At 40.4% G+C, this 14534-nt stretch overlaps 1 long non-coding RNA gene across 1 annotated transcript in view; it reads right to left on the bottom strand.

The window, feature by feature from the left end:
- Positions 1-5093: 5093 nt before the first annotated feature.
- The window catches only part of LOC138987816 (uncharacterized), a 91254-nt gene continuing 81813 nt past the window's right edge, over positions 5094-14534 (bottom strand). Inside the window, exon 3 of the long non-coding RNA XR_011464110.1 lies at positions 5094-5663. This is a non-coding gene — a long non-coding RNA (uncharacterized lncRNA). The remainder of the gene's footprint in view (positions 5664-14534) is intronic.

Raw genomic sequence — 14534 nt, 5'->3', positions numbered from 1 at the left:
TGTCCTATGTTGACGTTTTCTTTCCTGAGTTTACTGTAAAATTCAAGTAACTTGCACAAATGCATCAATATTTTAAAAGCTACCAATCCTACATATGAAAAAAGAAGGCTTACGATCTTCAATAATCTTTACTATAACACATATTCATTATTTATGAGCCCTCAAAGGAGAAATTCCCACTGTCTAGAAATCTAAATGCTATACTATGGTGGCTTTGGGATAGTTAGCCACCACACATTTGCTTTATAAAACCATCACCGAGTGACTTTAGCAGGTTAACTCTAAAAGTCATCATGGCTTTTTGCCTTTCATTATCTGGACCAAGCTAAAGGAGAGAATTTTCTCTGATGTGACATTGTTGTAGTCAGAATTTTAACCAGATACCCTCCTTGAAATTTGACTCTGATGTTGTAATGCTCATTATTTCTTGGCGAAGCTGACTCATTCTTTGCGGCTGAATGCAAATGTCACCTTCTCTGTGAACCAGTCCCTACACTCTGAGCAGGGTTAATTGGTCTCATGGAACTTGGTATATGCCTCTATTATGGCATCATTACAACACAGTGTCTTAGCTATTCTTGTGTTTGTTTACCCAATAAACTATGTGCTCCTTGGGGGTAGGGGTGGTATAAGGATGGTTCTTGGTCTAGGAGGCACTTATTTGATGATTGTGGAATTAAAGAGTATATCTGTCATGGACAGAGGAGCCTGGTGGGCTGCCATCTATGGGGTAGCACAGAGTCGGACATGACTGAAGCAACTTAGTGGCAGCAGCTGTCATGGATATTATGTTTAAAATACAGATAAATTTGTGCACTTCTACAAACTCAGAAAAAAATAATGTTCAAGAGACTGTTGCCATCCAGGTATAGCACTGAAAAAAAAAAAAAAAAACACCTCAATAGTTTTAGGAAGTTGTCATCTTAAAATCTCACTAACTGGAAAGATTCAAGAAAGGTCAACAATATGTCAAGATGAATGAGTGAGTTAATGAATAAGTGAAGCTTTTTGTGTTAGTGTGTGTTTGATTTATTCCTATATTTAAAGGTAGAAGCCAGGGAAAAGGAAAGGGACAGGTTTGATATTTATTGGTTGACCTCTGACCACTAGGTTGTATATTAGATGATTCGTGTGATGTGATTTTCCTTTGGGTACAACTCCCCTTTTGGTTGGGTCATATTAGCTTCTTTTGTCAAATGGTAAAACTGAATTTTGCAGGTTCAATAATGTGAACAGTCACTCCATCTAGTAAGTGACTAAGCCAGAATCCAAACCCAAGTCTCCAAAAAGTTCTCGTTTCTATTGTTCAGTGGCTAAGTTGTGTCTGACTTTTTGGAACCCCGTGAACTGCAGCACACCAGGCTTCCCTGTCGTTCACTGTCACTCAGAGTTTGCTGAAACTCAGAAGGTTCTTAGTGTATGTCTTTGTTGCTGCTGTTTAGTTGCTAAGTTGTGTCTGACTTCTTTGTGAACCCATGGACTGTAGCCTGCCAGGCTCCTCTGTCTGTGGGATTTTCCAGGCAAGAATACTGGAGCGAGTTGCTATTTCCTTCTCCAGGGTATCTTCTTGACCCAGGGATCAAACCCAGGTCTCCTGTTTGGCAGGCGGATTCTTTAACCACTGAGCCAGTAGGGGAGCCCAGTGTATGTCTATATATGTTAAAAAAAAAAGGTGGGTGGGGAAAACTCAGCAGTTATTATGCTAATTTAGGACAGCCCTCACGTTGTAGCCTACACTTTTCCCCCTAAATATCTAAGGAAAAGGTGAGCCAGGTGTGAAGTGGGCAACATGTGTGATGTTTCAGCAAGTGACTCAGAGTCAGAAACCTGGGTAGAGAGCCTGGCTCTCTTACTTTCTAGTGCTGTGTGTGTGTGTATGAGTGTGTGTGTGTGTATGAGTGTGTGTGTGTATGTGTTGTTCACTCAGTTGTGTCTGACTCTTTGCGACTCCATGGACTGTAGCCCACCAGGCTCCTCTGTCCATGGGGATTCTCCAGGCAAGAATACTGGAGTGGTTTGCATTACCTTCTCCAGGTGGTCTTCCCAATCCAGGGATTGAACCCAGGTCTCCCACATTGTAGGCAGATATTTTACCATTTGAACTACCTGGGAAGCCCCTTCTAGTACTGTGGACCTAGGCAGATTATTTAACATCCTCGAGCCTCAGATTCTCGAGTTATAAAATGTAAAGCACAGTACTGATCACATTTGTATCTCACAACATGTGAGAATGAAATGAGAGAACACACTCAGCACTCAGCCAAGGGTTTGGAACACATCAATGCTCAATGCACTCTTGTCTTAATTACTCAAATGCACTCTCTTTCTTGCCCAAAGTCAATAGAGACAATTGCTCATCTTCCTACTTTCTTAATGTTTAGCAGTTGCAATCGTAGAGTAAGTGGAAGAGAAGTCTTTTGCTCTGTGACCTGCAGTCAGAAAATGGGGTTTGGAATCATTTGATAGGAGTTTGGTTCCTGGCTCTGTGTTGTGGTTTGATGAGAAACTCAGTTTCTCTGGACTCAGTTTTTTTGTCTGTAAAGTGGTGATCAAAACTGCATCTTACAGAATTCTTGCCAGGCTTACTTGACAAATGGTAAGATAAGGAGCACATGAAAGGGCCCCTAACCTGGTCTGAGAACAGTGAGGAGAGTCTTCTTGAAGGCAGTGGAGTCCTTGTGGATCCAAGTGCAAAAAGAGAGGAGCCTTGTAAACCAGGACACACATTTATACCAGTAATAATTATGCTATCATTTTAATAACATATGTAACTGACATTTAAATGTCTTTCAGACTACATTTTCCACTCTACTGGTTTCACTTTCTGACATAACCTCTGAATTTCATTAAATTTTTAAGGGGAGGAATACTGTGATTTTTGGGGGGTGGGGGTGGGGTTGTTGTTGGACTGTAATTATCTCCACAATTTGGTTGGTCATTTTTCTGAAGGTGTTTCTAGTACAAGTTTATTATTTTGCAGTGTCTCAATTATCAGCTGTGTAATACAAGAATCTGAATAAATATAGACCATGTAATTCTTTCTGGCCTTCATATTGAATGGGAGAGAGAGAGAAAATACACATACCTTAGATTTGATCCTGAGTTATTCCTTGGGTGTCAATAAGACACTGAAAAGCATATCACATTAACTTTCCAGGTCACTAGGGTTTTCATTAGACTGCTGGACTATAAAGAGCTCCCCAGTGGTGGAGTGGAACTGATGTAACATTCCTTCTCTCCCCCAAGAGGGCTTAGCTACCAGAGAGCAACATTCATTTGCAAGTGTCTGGCTCTGTTGTGCGCTGGTACTGTGCATAAGGTCAAATTTTGGATTAACCTTTGAGTTGAAAAGAAAATAAAAAACCAACAAGGGTGTCTTCCTGAACATTTTGCTTCCTAGGGAAAACTATTTTATGTGGAATTTACCTAGTATACCACATAAAAATTTTTAGCATGGAATATCTAGCACAGTGTATAAATTTATTTCCCTTGAGTTGCTTAAATGTCATCATGTTTGGTACAAAATTGGAAATACCTTGTTCTGCAAATATTCTTGCCAGCACTTCTCTGTCATGGTTTTATATACAATGGTGCCATCTGCATAGGAAAGGATAATTGAGTAACTACCTAGTGAATACAAACACAGAGGCAACCACAAGAGATAATTCAGAAAACTTTTATTCTGTTTGGAAGGAATGATGCTAAAGCTGAAACTCCAGTACTTTGGCCACCTCATGCGAAGAGTTGACTCATTGGAAAAGACTCTGATGCTGGGAGGGATTGGGGGCAGGAGGAGAAGGGGATGACAGAGGATGAGATGGCTGGATGGCATCACTGACTCGATGGATGTGAGTCTGGGTGAACTCCGGGAGTTAGTGATGGACAGGGAGGCCTGGCGTGCTGCGATTCATGGGGTCGCAAAGAGTCGGACACGACTGAGCGACTGAACTGATCTGATCTGATCTGAAAGTCAGATTACTTGTCCAAAGAATTTAGAAAATTCCCTCTACTGTTTCCAACTGATTTTGTCTGAACTGTTTCTGTGAGATCCACTGAACAGGCTATCCTGGGATAAAGTGGATTTGTTGGAAGAATAAGTTGGAACAAACTGCTGCTTTGTTGATCTTACCAAGTTTTTACTAGACTGTAAGCTACCTGAGGGCACAGACTGTATTGCATTTACCTCTGAATCACTTCTGGGTCAGGAATATAGGGTGTGTGTGTGTGTGCTCAGTCATTTCAGTCATGTCTGTTTGTGACCCCCATGGACTGTAGCACACCAGGCTCCACTGTCCAGGGGATTCTCCAGGAAAGAATACTGGAGTGCGTTGCCATGGCTTCCTCCAGGGCAGGAATGTAATAAGCATCCTCTAGTTATTGAATTAATTTAAATTCAATTTATTATAAAAGTCATTTCTGGGCCTCCTAAAAGTCAGACAGTGGTTGAAAAGCATAATTCTTGGAAGTTCTTTTCTTTTTTTAAAAAAATTAAAACTGGTTTTCATATCCTAAAACCAGATGGGGATCCATGTATGTTGTGGAAACATGGGTGTGTATTTGTGATAGAAAATTAAGGGTTGTGATAAGGAAAGCAGCAGAAAAATGGTTTCAGTTCAGTTCAGTCGCTCAGTCGTGTCTGACTCTTTGCAACCCCATGAATCGCAGCACATCAGGCCTCCCTGTCCATCACCAACTCCCAGAGTTCACTCAAACTCATGTCCATCAAGTTGGTGATGCCATCCAGCCATCTCATCCTCTGTCGTCCCCTTCTCCTCCTGCCCCCAATCCCTCCCAGCATCAGAGTCTTTTCCAATGAGTCAACTCTTCTCATGAGGTGGCCAAAGTATTGGAGTTTCAGTTTAGCATCAGTCCTTCCAATGAACACCCAGGACTGATCTCCTTCAGAATGGACTGGTTGGATCTCCTTGCAGTCCAAGGGACTCTGAAGAGTCTTCTCCAACACCACAGTTCAAAAGCATCAATTACATGTGGTAAATATGGTTAAAATGACCTGTTTGGTCTAACAGAGTCCATATATATTAAGAGTTTTTGAGAACTGTTCTCATGGCTTTGGTACATTATACTGTTTGCTTTCCTTTTCTCTTTTGACAGTTTTATTATTAAGTCAGCCTGAAGATGAGTCAAGGAGATACATGTGTGTGTAAACAAGAGATCAGTGAAATTTCACACTGATGAGTTCTGCTTAGTGTGATGAATTATAATGGCTATTAATTGAGAGCCTCATGTGTAAGTCTTTAAATCAATAATATATTTCATGCATGTAAAAACCTTATGACTTAATCATTGTTTCCATTTTTAAAGATTAATAAGTTGAGTTCAGAGATATTTAATAACTTGCTCGAATTTGCACAGTAAATGGCAGGGCTGAGATTCAAACCCCAAACTTTCTGACTAGTAAACTGATATTCTTCCTACGTATTGTGTTCAATTCAGGAGGCACCCACGCATGGTGATTCTTAACAGTGTCAAAACATCTTTTTCTTTTGGGATACCACTTGCCTGTAATTATTACCTTTAGAGTCTTTCTTTGAGCCTTAAGGCCAGATTAATGCTTTGTTTGTGTAGAGCAATAAAATACAATCTCAGCTTCCAGTACTGGCATCATTTACAGGGAAGTCAGTAACAGGACAGAATTGAGTCACCTTGAATAAAAGAAAAAAAGTAAAGTGAGAGGGTATTTAATGCTCTATCTTTTTTTTTTAAATGCAACTAATTAAGCAATTTGAATTCTGAGTAGAAAGAAACAAATGAAAATGCTATTTCACTTTTCAAACTATATTGAATTACTATACTAGAATTTTTACCATCAGGCAGTAACCAACCAACAGGATGGAAGAGCTGCAGGTGGAAGAGGTTGAGAAGGATTCTGTGTTTTATCAGTTAATATGGGAGCCCAGGTGGTGGTTTGACTGGGGAGGGAGTGACGACATAAGAAAAGTATTAGCTAGTTTCTAGTTGGTCTCCTTTTCTAATACTTAAGTTTCTTTTTACATTCTGTGCTAAGTATAGTGGTGAACCAAAGGAGCTCCCACCTTCATGGAGCTTATAGTCTAGACAAAAAAGACTTAGTTTCATATAACAGTATGTGAGGTCTTTCAAAGAGGCATCAGTCAAAGAAAATTCAGGAACTCAGCAGGAGAAAAATTGCATGCAAAAGGCCCCTGGAGACTTTTGCCCAAGGCAGGGAGTGTTCAGAGGGACTGTGAGAAGACAAGATAATGGAGAGGAAAAATAAGAGCTCCCAATGAAGTTTGCAACTAGTTATAAGTAATAACTTCAGTAGGAGACTGCAGTGCTCCAGTTGGGGCTGTCGGTGTTATTAAACAATAAAGAATGCCTGGGCATTAAAGACTCTGGTTGGAATGGGTACCATAGTGGTTTAATGCAAACTACCTTTTATTCATGGGTGACTAGAGGCTGTGAACTTGTTACATCCGCTTTCTGTGAAGAGGCTTTCGTAACAGTTAAAATACACATATACTTTATTTATGTACCTTGAGGTGACAGTAAGATAAAATGAACCATTGCGATGTGAACACTTTCAGGGCATTTAGTATTTGCACAGTGTTGTGCCATGGTCACCCCTGTTCTGTGCTGTTTTCATCACTCCAAGGGGGAGCCTCATATGTATTAAGTGATTGTTTTTCACTCTCCCTTCTCACTGCCTCTGATAACTACCAATCTTTGATCTGTCTCTATGAATTTACTTATTCTGGATATTTATTAGAAATGGAGTAATAAAGTGTATAATCTTTTGTGTGGCCTTTTTTTTTCACTTGAAAGTGAAAGTGTTTGTCCATCAGTCGTGTCTGACTCTTTGTGACCCCAGGGACTACAGCCCACCAGGCTCCTCTGTCCATAGGATTCTCTAGGCAAGAATACTGGAGTGGGTTGCCATTCCCTTCTCCCAGGGATCTTCCCAACCCAGGCATCGAACCCAGGTCTCCTGCATTGCAGGCAGATTCTTTACCATCTGAGCCACCAGGAAAAGGCACTTTTTTTTTTTTTCCACTTAGCATGATGTTATTTCGAGTTTCATCCATGTTGTAGCATGTATCAGTACTTCATTTCTTTTCATGGCTAAATAATATTCCATTAATATATATATCACATATTAATAGACGTTTGGGCTGCTTCTACATTTTAATTATTATAAGAGTGCTTCTGTGAACAGGTGTCCATTTGAGCTGCTTAACAAAATACCACAGACTGAATAGCTTATAACAACAGAAATTTATTGTCCTTTAGTGCTGGAGGTCTGGGATCAGGGTGCCAGCATGGTTGGGTGAGCACCCTTTTTTGTGTCATAGACTTCTTGTTGTATCCTCACATGGTAGAGGGGCTAGGGAGCTCTTTGGAATCTCTTTTATAAGAACACTAATCTCATTCATGAGGGCTCCACCCTCATCTCCTAAAGGTCACACCTTCTAACATCCTTACATTGGGTATTGGGATTCCAACGTGTGATTTTGGGGAACATAAATAATCAGGCCATGCCAGGCCAAACAAGTGTGTACCTGGACTTGTTTGAACACATATTTTCAGTTCTTTTGAGAATATACATAGGAGTAGAATTACTGGGTCATTTGATAATTCTATGTTTAATTTTTTCTGGAACCACCAAACTGTTTTCCAAAAGGGCTGAACCATTTTACATTCCCACCAGCAATGTAGAAGGTTCCAGATGGTTCACAGCCTTGCCAACATTTGTTATTTCTGTGTTTTTTTTTTTAAATTTTTATTATAGCTACCCTAATGGGTATGAAGTGGTACTTCATTGTGGTTTTGATCTATGTTTTCTTAATGATGGTATCTTTCTGTATGCTTGTTGACCGTTTGTATATCTTCATGGGAGAAATGAGATATGCCTTTTCAAACCCTTTACCCACCTTTTAACTGGGTTGTTTAGTTGTTTTCATTGTTTAGCTGGCATACTAATTTTTGAGCCATGCACTCCAGCTATTTCATAATGCAAATCCAGCACTCAGAGTAGTCTTAAATGTGGAGTGTGAGCAGGGAGAAGAGAAAGCAAAGAGCCCAGGAGAGGTGGGAAAGGCATGTGGCTGAAAGGGTGCTGATACACAGCTTTATTTTCCTCAATGATTTGTAAGTCTGATAACTCAGAAGAGGAAGTGATAGCTTTGGTATGGCACTTAGATGGAGATCCCTTTCTAGAATCTGTGACTTCAACTTTATTCTCACTGCTACTGTAAAGCTCAATAATAAAGGGCCACCATTTTTTAGTGTACTTCACATACATTATCTGAAACTTCATAGTCATGCCCCGTTAATGTTATTATCCTAATTTTACAGATTGGAAGCACTGAGGCTTGGGGAGATTGACTAACTGGTTCAAGATCACACCTTGAAGGAGGTTGAATGAGTAGGAATTCCATTTTCACAGATACATGCCCTCTCCCATTACTCCACAAATAAGTTATCACTTGCTTGTATTATTGTTTTAGTTTCCCAACCTTTTTTCCACTTCTTTAGTATTACTTTCCTCAATTGAGTCTCCACACTGGTGACATTGGGGGTTTTTTATAAATGTAATTCTAAATTTTCTAAAACGTAATTCTTGTCATGCTGTGCTGTGCTGTCCTTTGTTGCTCAGTCGTGTTTGCAAATCAGTCTTTGCGACCCCATGGACTGTAGCATACCAGGCATGTCTGTCCACGGGGATTCTCCAGGCAAGAATACTAGAGTGGGTTGCCATGCCCTCCTCCAGGGGATCTTCCCAGCCCAGGGATCGAACCCAGGTCTCCTTCACTGAAGCCCAAGAGTACTGGAGTGGGTAGCCTATCACTTCTCCAGGGGATCGTGCCAACCCAGGAATCGAACTGGGGTCTCTTGCATTGCAGGAGGATTCTTTACCAGCTGAGCTACCAGGGAAGCCGAATTCTTATCATGCCACATGCTTAATGTCTTTTAATGGCTTGTCATTCTTCAAGATCCCTGTCTTACCTTTCAAGTTACCATCTCTTGCTTTCCTCATCTGTACCCTACCTTATAGTCAGAGGTAGGGTACATGTCAAACTACTCCCAATTTCTGGAATGTGTCAAGCTGTTTCATAATTTCGTGCTCAAAAGAGAGTTCTTTCTTTCTGAAATGTTTTAAAGACTCCCCTTGCCTCCAGTACCACATTATGAACTTTTTCCTATGCTGTAAAATGCACATATATTGGCAAATGAGGTGGTCAGGGGAAAGAGAGCAAGCTGTCATTATTTACATACCTCACCTTGACTACCTGGAATAGCCATGAGAATCAGCTAGGAAACTAACAAGGCAGCTTGGTAGTCAGAGACAAGATAAAAAAAACAAAACAAAAAAAACAATAGATCTCCCAATCTCTAGCAGAAACCAGTTAGAAAATGTAATGGCAAAAACGATCTGCTTCACTGAAGCAGAAAAAATTATAAAATACCTAGAAACAGACTTAATAAAAATATGTAAATTCACATTTTAAAAAAGTTCTAAACTGTTACTGAAAGATAGAAAAGTAAAACCTGAATCCATGAAAATACACTCCATGTTTCTACACAGGAAGTTTAAGGTGGTGGTGAGTTTGAATGCCATCTCCACCAATTCCTTCCTGGTCAAATCAGGAAAGTTGCCTCACTCTTCTAAGGCTTAACTTCCTTGTTTGTAAATGGAGAGTAATAATATTAGCTCATGTATCAAGTATGAGAATCAAGTAAAACGATCTGACTAAATTAAATGATTTGTTTAGAGCATTCAGCCCAGTGCCAGGCACATAGTAAATACTTAATAGGTTATCTGTTATACTAAAGATGCCAATTATCTTTAAGATACTCTGTGCATTTAATGCAGCTCCAGTTGGGCATTTGTTTCTGTGTATGATTTGCAGTTTTACTGAGAGCTAATCTTTAGAGGGTATTTTTTGTTTATTTTCTTTTGTATTTTTGGAGTCATGTGTCTTCTGAATTGTGGATAAGTCTCAACAGAGGTGTTTTGGTTTTGCATTTGCTTTTGCTGGCTTTTGCTTTTGCTGGAGAGACATCTTTTGTTCTTTTCGTCCTATTTCTTCCTTCTTTCCTGCTTTAAGTTCATAAAGATATTCTCCCATATGTTAAATCCTATAGGTTTTATTGTTTTACCTTTCAGACTTAGATCTATAATCCATCTGGAAAAAGATGGGGTATAGTGGAAGTGTGGAAGTTAAGTTTTGTTTTTTTCTATGAAGATTGACCCAATTGACCCAGAACTATTTCTTGAGAAGGCTGTTCTTTCTCCACTGCTCTATAATGTTGTCTTGATCATATATCCATGAATATCTTCTGGACTCTCTGTTCCACTGAAAAATTTGCTGCTGCTACTGCTGCTGTTAAGTCGCTTCAGTCATGTCCAACTCTGTGCGACCCCATAGACGGCAGCCCATCAGGCTCCCCCATCCCTGGGATTCTCCAGGCAAGAACATTGGAGTGGGTTGCCATTTCCTTCTCCAATGCATGAAAGTGAAAAGTGAAAAATTTGCTAGCCTTATGCCAATTCCATACTGTCTTAATGCTAAGTCTTGATATCCGGTAGAATAAGTCTTCCCACCTTCATCCTCAAGACTGTTTTGGGTATTTCTGACCTTTTCCTTTCCATATAATCTTAAAATTGACTTGTTAGCTTCCACATTAAAAAAAAAGCTGCTGAGATTGTGAATTGGAATTGCACAGAGTCCCTAGATCAATTGGAGGAAAACTGACATCTTTACAACATTAAATTTTCTCGTCCTTGAACATGGTACACTCCTACATTGATTTATATCTTCTTTATAGTCTTCCAGTATTGTTTTACATTTTTCCATGTGAAAGTTTTTATGGTAATTTTTTTTGCCTTGGGGTTCCTACATACCTTGGTGCAGGCTTGAAGTTTCATCTTAACAAGGTGATATGTTTTTTTTCCCAAGAGAGGTCTTGGGCTATGGTGAGCTTACCCATGACTACTCTGGAGTTGTAGACTGTGTTTCAGATACTTTTTCATTGACAACCGTTTGATAATCATAGGTCTTTAGGAGCTTTGTTCTTATAGGCCTGAGGTCTTATCTTTTACTCCTGCTTTCATGAAAACCTCAGGCCTCTGATGCCTGGGTGTCTACCTCTAATCAAGACTGACCTTTCCATTGTGGCTTTGCAATCTCTCTGTGTTTCTGGTACCTTTGAGTTTCTTCACCTTTTGAGCTTAGCTATGTATTGAAAACATTATTACTATTATTATTTTGCTTTTAAAAGACAGTATGTTATGTCTGCTCCCTCTCCTTGCCTGTTCCACCCACCCTACCACCAAGTCCCAATCCCAGGTTCTGTTGAACTTGGGATTCAACAAGTTCAGGTCCCAGGTCTGTTGAACTTCCATGTTCCCCAGTGTGGTGGCCCTTACTCTCTATGCCTTCTGTTTTGACCATAGTTGGCTGAGAAGTTCTAATGTTTAGAGTCAGAGAAGGAGTTTTCAATCAGGCTTAGAAGCCATACTTCTGGAAGGCTTCTGCAATACTACTTGCAACCTTGAAAACAGTCCATTAATATAATAGTTAAATAAGGGAATGAGGGAGAGCTAAATAGGAAGGTATGGAAAGGTTTTCAAGTCACATTATTAAATAAAAAGAAAATGTTCACAATAATATACATGCTGCTGCTGCTGCTGCTAAGTTGCTTCAGTCGTGTCTGACTCTGTGCGACCCCATAGATGGCAGCCCACCAGGCTCCCCCGTCCCTGGGATTCTCCAGGCAAGAACACTGGAGTGGGTTGCCATTTCCTTCTCCAATGCATGAAAGTGAAAAGTGAAAGTGAAGTCGCTCAGTCGTGTCCTACTCTTTGCGACCCCATGGACTACAGCCTACCAGGCTCCTCCGTCCATGGGATTTTCCAGGCAAGAGTACTGGAGTGGGGTGCCATAAAGTAATTTATGTAAGTATAATTCAAAGCAACTCTCCCTTTAAAATATTTTTATAGCAATAGATTTGGAAGGCCACACACAAAACTGTTCATAGTAGCTACTTCTAACATGAGACTGAGGTGGAGGGTAGATGGAGAAAGGAGTCTCTTCTCATGGAGTTTTTCATCTTCTTTTGTATTATGTAATTTGTTTGATTTCTTATTTGATCACAAGTAATACAATTTTTTTTAATTGTTTATTTATTTGTTTGCTTCAGGTCTTTGTTGTAGTGCGTGGGTTTTTCTTTAGTTGCAGCTTGGGCTTAGTTACCCCAAGATATGTGGAATCTTAGTTCTCCAACCAGAGACTGAGCCTATTTCCACTGCACTGCAAGGCAGATTCTTAACCACAGGACTACCAGGGAAGTCCTCATAATTTCTATTACTTGTATAATTTAACAGTCAACCATTTCACTTCTCCCAGCTCAGGCCCCAAGCCCTTGATGGCCTTCACAGCCTTGCTTTCTCCTCACTTGCTCATCCATCATCTGCGCTCCAGTCACCTGGCTGTCCCTCTACCCCTTGAGAGTGCTATTCTCCTTTTCACCGAGGGCCTTTGCCTTTCGCATTCTTTCCGGTGTTCTTCCCTCACCTCTTTGCCTACGTCACTATGGCCCCTCCTTTGGTGGCTCTCAATTTCTACAACACGTCCTCAGTGCAGCCCTCCCTGGACTTCAGACCAGGTAATATTTTCTGTTCTATGCTGCTGCTGCTGCTGCTAAGTCATTTCAGTCGTGTCCGACTCTGTGCGACCCCATAGACGGCAGCCCACCAGGCTCCCCCGTCCCTGGGATTCCCCAGGCAAGAACACTGGAGTGGGTTGCCATTTCCTTCTCCAATGCATGAAAGTGGAAAGTAAAAGTGAAGTCGCTCAGTCATGGCTGACTCTTAGTAACCCCATGGACTGCAGCCTACCAGGCTCCTCCGTCCATGGGATTTTCCAGGCAAGAGTATTGGAGTGGGGTGCCATTGCCTTCTCTGTGTTCTATGATACCCTACTATATTTATCTTTTACAACAATTACTACAAGTTTAATGAAATAATTGATTTTGAGAGTCATTGTATAATGCTGAACAACTCCAGTAGAACATAAGCTTCATCCTTTCAGAGACAAGGGCTGTCTCTTTTGCTGATTAATTCCCAGGGCCTAACAGAGCTCCTTGTAGGACCTTGTAGCTCCTTGTAGGACCTTGAAGCTACTTGTAGCTTCAAGTAGGACCTTGAAACACACTTTTTGAAGGTATCAACAAGTAAGTGAATGAGATTTTTTTGAAATCTTGAGCATAGTTTCTGATTCCTTTCAATCCTTTCATGAAAACTTAGGGATCATGTTGGAAATATTGATTCCTTTTCTGTTCCTTTTTAGGACTGATTTGTGTATTGCAGGTAATGTTGCTCTGTAGTCCTTTATATTTGGAGTGCATTTTGGGAATCTCCATAAAATGCCTCCTCTAGAATTCCCAGTGCCTGTAAGTCTGTGAAGGTCCTCTGCCCATGAACAAAGGAGGGACCTAAGAGACCTCTAACAATAGGAAAGTGAAAGTGAAGTCACTCAGTTGTGTCCGACTCTTTGCGACCCCATGGACTGTAGCCTGCCAGGCTCCTCTGTCCATGGGATTTTCCAGGCAAGAATACTGGACTGGGCTGCCATTTAGGAGAGGTACTTATTTCCTGGGCTGAGTGCTGCCCAAGAGACTCTCTCCCTATCTCCAGGAACGACTTCCTCTATGCTTGTCTCCTGGCTCCCATGACACCTTGTCGGCTCCCATCCAACATCTTCAACTTCAGATGCAAGCTAGTCTTTTGTTGTCTCACTGGAGTTTCTCTGTTGGACAATTTCCTGTCCATGGATCCTTATGAGAGTATGCTGAAATTTCACTCCTAGTGTCATCAAGAGTGAAATGAACTAAATTGAACTCTAGAGAATGTGCTTTAATACATAAGAGCACAGCCAAGTAATTGCGGTGTTGAGCAAAGGAGGAAATCGTCACCATAAAACTCCTGCTATAGGACAGCTCATTTCCAAGCAAGATCATAACGGGAGTCATCTAAACACAATGAAACCTTTATGATTTTTTTTTAAAGGACCATCAGACTATGATAAACATTTCATTTCACTTAAGTAAAAGGTCAGAATTTTTTGATGTTCCAGTTATAGGGGCAATATGTTTTGCATATGTTCATCAGAACTTAATGGATGACTTCCGTTATAAAAAAGTTTCAGCCACGTTGAAACTCCTGATGGATGATCCCTAGTGGAAAATCCTTTTTGCTGCTCATCCTATAATTGGATGTTATGGCTATTCACACAGTTCTTTCTAATGATTTCTGTAAAGGAAAGGCCGCTAGCTTGGATGTTTCGTTTATTGCTTGTCAGAGGGCAATTTTTTAATGAATATCACTTTATAAGAAGCAGAACGCTTCCACTCTCAGAGAAAAGTGATCGTAATTGGACTTTACATATGTTTCCCTTTTTGAGATACCACAGAATTTGTTTATGACTATCTTTAGCATGAACAGGAAACTTACAATGAAACTCAAATGGAGGGGAATAAAGTTAAAATGTTAT

The sequence above is a fragment of the Bos mutus genome, chromosome 5 (assembly GCF_027580195.1).
Source record: "Bos mutus isolate GX-2022 chromosome 5, NWIPB_WYAK_1.1, whole genome shotgun sequence".
Lineage (NCBI taxonomy): Eukaryota > Metazoa > Chordata > Mammalia > Artiodactyla > Bovidae > Bos > Bos mutus.
Note: the sequence above shows the minus strand (reverse complement) of the source record. Positions and strands in the feature narration are given on the sequence as shown.